This window comes from Bison bison, unplaced genomic scaffold (assembly GCF_000754665.1).
Source record: "Bison bison bison isolate TAMUID 2011002044 unplaced genomic scaffold, Bison_UMD1.0 scf7180017864221, whole genome shotgun sequence".
NCBI classification, from domain to species: Eukaryota; Metazoa; Chordata; class Mammalia; order Artiodactyla; family Bovidae; genus Bison; species Bison bison.
The window spans coordinates 511,572-519,773 of NW_011494793.1; the positions used below are offsets into that span (position 1 = coordinate 511,572).

At 57.0% G+C, this 8,202-nt stretch overlaps 1 protein-coding gene across 8 annotated transcripts in view; it reads right to left on the reverse strand.

Annotated features, from left to right (window-relative positions):
* The window catches only part of EPS15L1 (epidermal growth factor receptor pathway substrate 15-like 1), an 86,471-nt gene that overhangs the window by 9,450 nt on the left and 68,819 nt on the right, over positions 1-8,202 (reverse strand). The window lies entirely within an intron of this gene.

The following is an 8,202-nucleotide window of genomic DNA, read 5'->3' on the forward strand; positions in this document are numbered from 1 at the left end:
CACTGCTGCAGGCCAGAGCGCCCCTCCCCACAGGGGTGCCACACATTCAGAGGCCGCCCTCCCCACTTCTGGCGCAGACACCGCTGCAGCCCGTCCTGCTCTGTCATTAGGTCACTCGTTGTGTATTTTCTCTCTTGCCCAAGAGAACATGAGCTCCAGAAGGCAGAGCGCTTGGCTGCCCACAGCTGTGTCCCCGCTCCCCAGACGGCTCTGCTGAACACAGCTTTCTAACGTGCAAACTCCACCGTGACGAACTAAGAAAGCCCGCACAAAACCCTTCCCCACCTCCCCCCCCCCCCCCCCCCGGGGGGCCGGAGCCATACCTCGCTCCCCAGGACCCCAGCCCAGGGCTTCTCTCCAGACAGTCCCTCTGCCTTAAGTACCTGGGCCCACCATCTCCCCAGGCCTGTGTTCAGCCCTCCTGGCCCAGCCCTTGGAGACAGTGGGCCGTGGACCCCTGGAAGATGGGGAGGAACATGGCAACCGCCCCCCTCAGCCTCAGCTTCCTTATCCATGAAATGGGGTTGTGATGGGATGAACTGGTCCCCCACCCCCAATTCATTATGCTCAGGTCTTCTCCCCCAGTACCTCAGGATGTGGCTGTCTTGGGACAAGGGATCTTTGCAGAGCTAATTAAGTTAGAATGAGGTCCTCTGAATGGGCCCTAATCCAGGAGGACTGGTGACCTCGGGAGAAAAGAGGAGAGCAGGACACGCACATGCACAGAGGGGAGGCCGCGGGAAGGCACAGGGGTGGACGCCGTCTACAAGCCAACCAGAGCAGCCTCAGGAGAAGCCAACCCGGACTCCACCTCAATCTCAGACTTCCGGCCTCCACAGCTCTGAGACGCTCTGTCTCGGCTGTCTCTGCTGCCCGGTCTGCAGTATGTGGTACGGCGGCCCTAGGATACTCGGGCGGCGTAAAGGAGGGTCCGCTCTCCACGGCCACCAGAGCTGAGGTCAGCCTGTGAGGGGGCTGTCTGCTTTTGTAAATCACGTTTTATCAGTCTGCCAACGCCAGGCTGGCATGGCTCCAATACCCAGAGGGCAGGACAGTTCGGCAGTCCCCCATGAGCTCCACAAGGAGACTGAGAACCCCGCGTGCAGAGCTGCTCAGATGCCCCCCGAGCAGGGTGGTGGGTGGGCATGTGTAGCCCCTGGGCAGGGTGGCCTCCCCTGAACTTCCGGGTTCCCTGCGCTGGCCCCCACCTGTTGGGCTTCCTCAAACCCTCCATGCGGCCTCCCCCTGCCGCAGTGCAGCAGCACCACAGCCCAGGCGTGCCCCCCGAGAGAAGAGCCCCCCGCAGCGTACACCCAGATGCAGACCCTGCCTCGCTTTCCAAACCCCAAGGGGTGGCGTCACCAAAGGCTGATTGTGAATAGACAGGATCCTGAGCGAACCCTGTGCCGGGGTCCCCTGGGACACCGGCAGCCTTCCCTAGGCCCCAAGGGACGAGGCCTCACCTGCCAACCAACCCGATGCATGCACCTCTGCTGGGGCGCCCAGGGGTATGCCATCCTGAGGCATGGGCACACTGACCTCAGCTGGCATGGTCCCTGCAGCCTGGCTACCGTGGTTTCCCTCCCACAGGTACCTCCACCAGGCAGACCTCCCCATGCCGTCCAGCACGGCAAACATCTGAGCACGCATAACAGGGTTGGCTGACCCTAGCCAGGCCCTGAGAGTGACCCCAACAGTGCAGATATTCAAATACACCATCACCCACTTCTGTGCCTTGTTTTTTTTTTTCATTTAAGAAGAGCTTCCTCTCTTGGTCTGGGGGATTTTTTTTTTTCAGTCACTTTGGGGGCAGAGGTTGGAGGGTGGGAGGCAGTTAAGAATCCAGCCGGCAAGAATGTCAAGCTGAGGTTTCTAACAGGCATGGAGATGATCAATCGGGGAGATCTTGAAAGGAGGCACTCACACCCAAGAACGAACGGCCCGGGGCCTGGTTTTTGCTTGGTTGCCGAAACCGTTGTTATTTAGAAATCATGACTGTGTTAATATGAAACCAGGGCACATCAACTGCTCCTGTTTTGGAGTGGTGGTGGTGGGGGAAACGGTTTTTTCTCGGTTATCTGTTTTTGTGCTCGGGCATAGAGACTGAGTTATCGGACCTCACACGTGCAAAACTGGTGGCCTCCCGGCTTTGGCCTGACACGACGCTCACGAGCAGAGACGCCTTTTACAAAAGACGCCCTTGCCCTGACTGCCCTTGGTCCACAACACTTCCCACTCTGCGCCCCCGTTTATTTTTAGCAGCTGCACTTTTCATACATTCTGGGGCTGGTTCCTGCTTTTATGTAACCACTTCTGCTAGGTCCTTAATTGTTTTTTTCTGAAGTGATGCTCATATTAAACGTGACAGGGTAACCCAATCTGCCTCCGTGCCCCTGGGCAGACCTGCCGCCCGTTTTACGCCTTTCTGCGGCTCCAGGCACTGAGAGTAAAGGAAAGAGGCTTGTCTGGGGCGTGTTTCAGAGAAGAGAGCACAAATGTTTTTTTTTTTTTTGCCTTAAATTTTGGTATACAACTAATAACCAGGATGACACCTGGCCTGTCATTCCTAGACATCTGCCCAGGGCAGGGAGGCCTGAGTGGACAGGAGGATGTGACTGTAGACAATCAGATAAAGACCCTCCCCCAGCCCGGGGCTGGAAGCTGCCGAGCCCCCTGGTGACTCCCTGGCACTTAGAGGAGGCTTCATTACCAGGGTGGGGAACCAAGGTTGAAGACAGGACAGAACACGGCTGATTTGAAACCGCAGCAGTTTCAGCAGCTACCCTAGCGGTGCACCGAAACCGCACTCAGGACGGCCTTGAGCAAAAACAATATGAACCTGATGGTTTACCACGGTGTGTGCTGTTAAAAAAACCCTGCTGGCCGGCCCCACCCTGGGAGCAGTATCTTTAATTCTCCTGCTTCTGAACTTTCCGAGACCAAGAGGGCCCCCAGCACCCAGGATCGGGGACTGGCAGGCCGGGGGCGCTGGAGGGCGTGAAGCCCTGAGCCGACCTCCCCCTCCTGGCTTCTCCGGGAAGGTCTCAGCCCGGAGAGTCGGCAGGGAGGGGAGAAAACGGTGGAATACAATCCCCCCCACGACTCACAAACGTGAACACTGAAGGAAGGCAGGCTCTTCTGCTTGCAAATTTTTACCTCGAAGGAGAGTTTAACACGTTTGGGTGACTTGCGGGAGGGTCTCAATAAATCAGATGAACAGAACATAATCAAAAGCAGACGTGAGCCAGAGTGTGTGTTTCATCCCGACCAGATAGTGGCTGGGCTCTGTTTATAAGGTTCAGGGCTGCAGTTGGAAAGTGCAGCTCTGTAGATGAGAGATAAATACAAAAACAACCAAACACAAAAATAAAAAACAAAGGTCTGTGGTCAAGACAGCTGCCCCACCTGAGCTATTACTCTCCACAACACAGGACGTTCCCAAGCTGCCATTTGTGGCAACACGGGACCCACACAACTGCCTCTAGTCCCACACAACACGGGACCCACACAACTGTCACTCGTCCCACACAACACGGGACCCACAACTGTCACTCGTCCCACACAACACGGGACCCACAACTGTCACTCGTCCCACACAACACAGGACACCCACACAACTGCCTCTCGTCCTACACAACACGGCGCACCCACACAACCACCAGACTTCTGAAAGTCGTACTACGGGAGAGCTATGGCTGTGGAGGTGCCCTCCTTGTCACCTTGGCTGCTCCCTTCCTGCCCCCTGAACCCAGCGAAGAAGCTGAACTGGGGGAAGAGAAAAAGCAGGCTGTCCAGAGCTTCACCTTTCACACCCATCATCACTCGGAAACTTTTTATTTGCTGAAAAAGATCGCTTTTCAGCAACGCACAAGAGAAACACCCGGCCCCCTCTGGTGGGACGAGGTGACCTAACTTCTTGGGCCACGACCCACAGGGCCACGCAAGCGGTGTGCCAGCCAGGAGCCCTGCAGACTCCAGCCCACTCACTCTGGCTCAAGCACACGCAAGGAGAAGGCAAACCCCACAGATCAAAGCCGTGCCAAGCAGCAGAGCCCCAGCAAGATAAAATCTGAGGTCCCCACCATCACAACATTGAGATTTTCCACTAAAAATATTTACTGAATTTTAAGACAAATTTGCTGAATGCATTGAAGGGAGCAGGATGAGGTTTGGTTCTGAACTGTTGAGAAAAGCTGAACAAATATTTACTATCATCCACCAGGCACCCCCACACCTGATGAGCTTGTCTCACCCTCTGCAAGGTGCCAGGGGTGGTCAGAGGTAGCGAGCCCAAGGGGAGTGGGGTCACTGCCCGGTCAGAGGGAGAAGGCGAGAAGGGGAAAGTGTCGCCACACTTCTGGGGTCCTCAAAGGACAGATTCCCTTAGGACTGAAAAACACTTTTTAAGAGGTTTCCACAGAGGACTCCAAAGACATTCGTAAGAAACCTGGCGGGGGCTGTTCTGGTTCTGTGGCAAACACGGGGAGGGGGTACGTGACTTATCAATGAGTTTACAAACCATAAATCAGCCTTCACAACAAAAATAATACAACCTGGCAGGTCTCACAATTTGTTTTTTTTTTAAATTATATTTGTTTTTTGATTTGCGCCTGCAACACTCTGCTGAGTCAGCCGTGTGCTGGCCTTACACGTCCCCTTGAGGGGCCTTTTGGGGTGCCTTGGGGGGATAGGGAGATGCTAGCTACAGCCAGGTGGGGGGAGCCCTGGGGCCGCAGTGGCCCAGCCTTGGTTCCTCCCTACAGAGCGGCGCCCGTGCATCCAGGACGCCACCTCGGCAAGGGCAGGGAGGCGCCGTGCCCACATTTAACAAAGTCCCCAGGGTGCCGTGCGGTGGGTCTGGAGAGGTGAGAAAGCACTCGTGTGCGCTGGAGTCAGGGGCGGGGGGCAGAGCCCACCGGGAGCCCTCCCAGCGTGGGGGCAGCGAGAAAGGAGAGAGAGCCTGGAGTGGGGGGCCCGCCCGCCCCCGCACTCCTGAGGGCTGGTCCCCAGCACCCACTCACACACACACGTGCTGCTTCTCAGCTGACAGTGGAGGCAGGAGCGGGGTTGACTCAGTGCTTTGAATGCGAGGAGTGAAGAGCTGGGGGTTAACATTCACCCCATCAGAAAAGCCAGCACCTCGTGGGGAACGTCTCCCTGGGCCCCCCCACCTTGCTGTAGGTAGAACCAAGGGGCTGGGGGAGGTACACAGGGCCTCTGCCGTGGGCGAGGGGGGTGCCAGGGCCAGGGTGGTAGCTGCTGTCTGTTCACACCTATACACAGACGCCAGACTGGGGAGTCCAGGCTCTTGCACCCCACCTCAAGGCCTTGCTATAAAGCCCCCCAGACCCCAGCAGGCTGAGCCCCGACTCCTCTGCTCCAGGCCCCCCAAGTCTGGGCACTTTCACCCCGCTATACAACAGGTGACAAGCGTGTCACTGAACTCCCACTCAATCCACCACGCGACTCTGGGTGCAGGAGGGCGGGCGTGGGCTAAGGCAGGCAAACGCTTCTATTTTCAAACTCGGCCGACTTTGCAAAACAGAAATTCACCCCAGAGAACAATTCGTCTCCAGGCGTTTCACACCTTAAGAAGCTGAGAGGAAAGTGACTTTCTTTCCTTGGCCAGGAGCCGGCTCATGAGCACTGTGGTCAGGGGTCCTGCCCAGTGCCAGCATGGACGCTCCTGATAGGCGGCGGGGGCGGGGGGCAGCCCACGGGAAAAGGAGGGCTCCACCAGGCTGGGTGCCTGAGGTTCCCTGGAGCTCCCCGACCCTGGAGCACCCCAACCCCGGCTGGCCGGCAACTGTCGCATTTTTCCACATTCGAGCTGGCAATGAACTGCATTTGTCCTGTTCTAGAACTATCACATGTACCCACTGAATTATCTCTCTGAAATCATCGTGGGAACGGAATTCAAGTAGTTAACTTCAAGGCCGAGGTGCTAACCGCTACGGCTCAACTGGAGAAGCCATTTTCAGAGTGGATCCTGCGCGATAAACAACGGGTTGGGATCCACAGGGGCACTGCTTAACCGCCCTGGTTTCACGCCACGCTGCCTGGCCTCTCAGAGCCGGGCACACACCCCGGCTGGCGCCACGGAGGGGCCCGAGGCTTCCTCTGCAGCTGGCTCCCGGGTGGCAGCTCCTGGGACGGCCAAGCTGACCACCGGGCGGATGGGCTGGCCCCGGGGGCGGGCAGACACCAGAAAGGCGCCAGAAGAAAGATGCCACCTTCTGTGACCCTGTTCTGTTACCGCGTGGGGTCAGTCACAGATGTGGGAGGGGACTCTGGTTCCAGGGAAGAAATGATGATTTATTTATTTTTTTCAGAATCACTTGAATCAAACAGGACCCTAGTTATTAAATAGTATCCCGTTGTCTGGTATGGGTTGGAAGGATACTGAGAAGGGGGAGGGGGCAGAAAGACACCACCAGAGTGTGCATGGCTTTATTCTGCAGGTGAAAAGGTCATTAGCTGTAATAATAATTAAACTGGGGAGAGGTTAAAGGTGACTGGCTGGTTAGCGGTGAAGGCACGCTAGCTGGTGTCACCCAGGCGCTGCAGGAACCGCAATGTGGGGCTGCGCTTACAGGAAGTGGCAAGGGTGGGGCCCAGGGCACAGGATCCCGCTATCTGTCGCCGCAGGCGCGAGGGCCCAATCACTGACACCCACACAGCCATTTCCTGCACTTGAAAAAAAAATCTGTTTCTCCCTTTGCAAATCAACAACTTTTACCTAGAAACTCTTCGGCGGTGAGTTCTGACTGATCTCGATCTCCGGTCCGTTGCAGAGAGCACACCGCTGTTTACCTGGGGGAGGTGTACCAGCGCTAATTCTAACTGACAGGTTTCGGCGGCTGCCAGAGTGGTCTGTTTTGCATCTGCCTAGAAGAAACCAAGTCTCTACCCAAACAGACACCTGCTTGTTACTGCATACCTTGATAGACCTTTCTAGAAAACACCTCTGGGCTCAGAGAACTCAGTGCCAACTCCAGAGCGCCATGCACTGCCCCAGAGGGTGATTCTCAAAGGTTCTCGAGCAAAGCTTTCTGGCCTGGGTCAGAGCAGATGGCCGGCCTGAGGGCTGCTCCAGTCACGCACCTCGGATGCCAGAACTCTTTCCCAGAGAACCCTGGTGAGGCTCCCGGCTGGTGGGATCCCCATCGTGACTCCACAGGCTGACGCTGTGTGTTGATCTCATGTCAGCTAATCTTTCATCAAACTTAAAGATGCAACCAAAACTCAGCTCCCACAGGCTGTGAACACTGCAGCCTCTGGGGCATAAGGCTGGCATCCCCAAAGCCAGGAGTTAACTCAGACCCAAACATCCACCTGGTCCCACACGAGTGACGACAGCTGAGCTTTGCCAGAGAGGACCCTGGAGCCCTCTTTGAAGTTCAACTACCCACGCTATTTTTTTTCGGCTGCAAAGATTTCTGCTAAACTGCCAACTCATGGGGGAAAAGGATCCCTTGAGAACTCCCTGTACGCATATGACAGCCTCAGGCCCAGCCTCTGTCTTTCCCCGGGGAAGGAGGGCCCTGAGTCCTGGTCCCTGTACCCCAGGGCCGGGTTGGTGGGTACACACCACACTCGTCACGACGCTCATCAGCTGTGCAAGGCACTTACCAGAGAGGCCACACGCTAGGCCACAGGTGCGCCCGAGTTCAGGTGGGGAAACAGGCTCGGCAAGGTTAAGACACTTGCCCAGAGCCCCTCCGGGAAACGGAAGCAGCCAGAACGTGCAACCAGTCTGATCAAGCATCCTCCTGGGATGCTAGCAGGACAGGGGACCCAGATGCCCGAGGGAGGCAGCATCAGACTCGCCTCTCCTGGCCTCACACGTCGGAGCTGACTCCAGACACAAAGACCTGGTGGGGTTCCAGAAGCTCTGGGTCCCCTCCAGGTGAGCCTCGAGTCGGCGTGTGCTCAATCAGACCCATTTCCCATACAGAGTGGTGAAGGTGAGCCTGCTCCTTCCTCATGGTTTCTGGAGTGTGGGTATGAAGCTGTGTATGTAAGAAAAGCCACAGTCACCCGGCTGGCTGGACTGTCTGCTCACCTACCTCCATGAAGGAAGGGGTCATGGCTCCGCCGCCAAGGCCACCCGGCCTCGGGAGCAGGGGACCCGCCTCAGCCCCTCCCTGCTCGCCCTCCCCGGACCAACACCCCCACACGTCCGGTGAGGGCGAGCAGGGA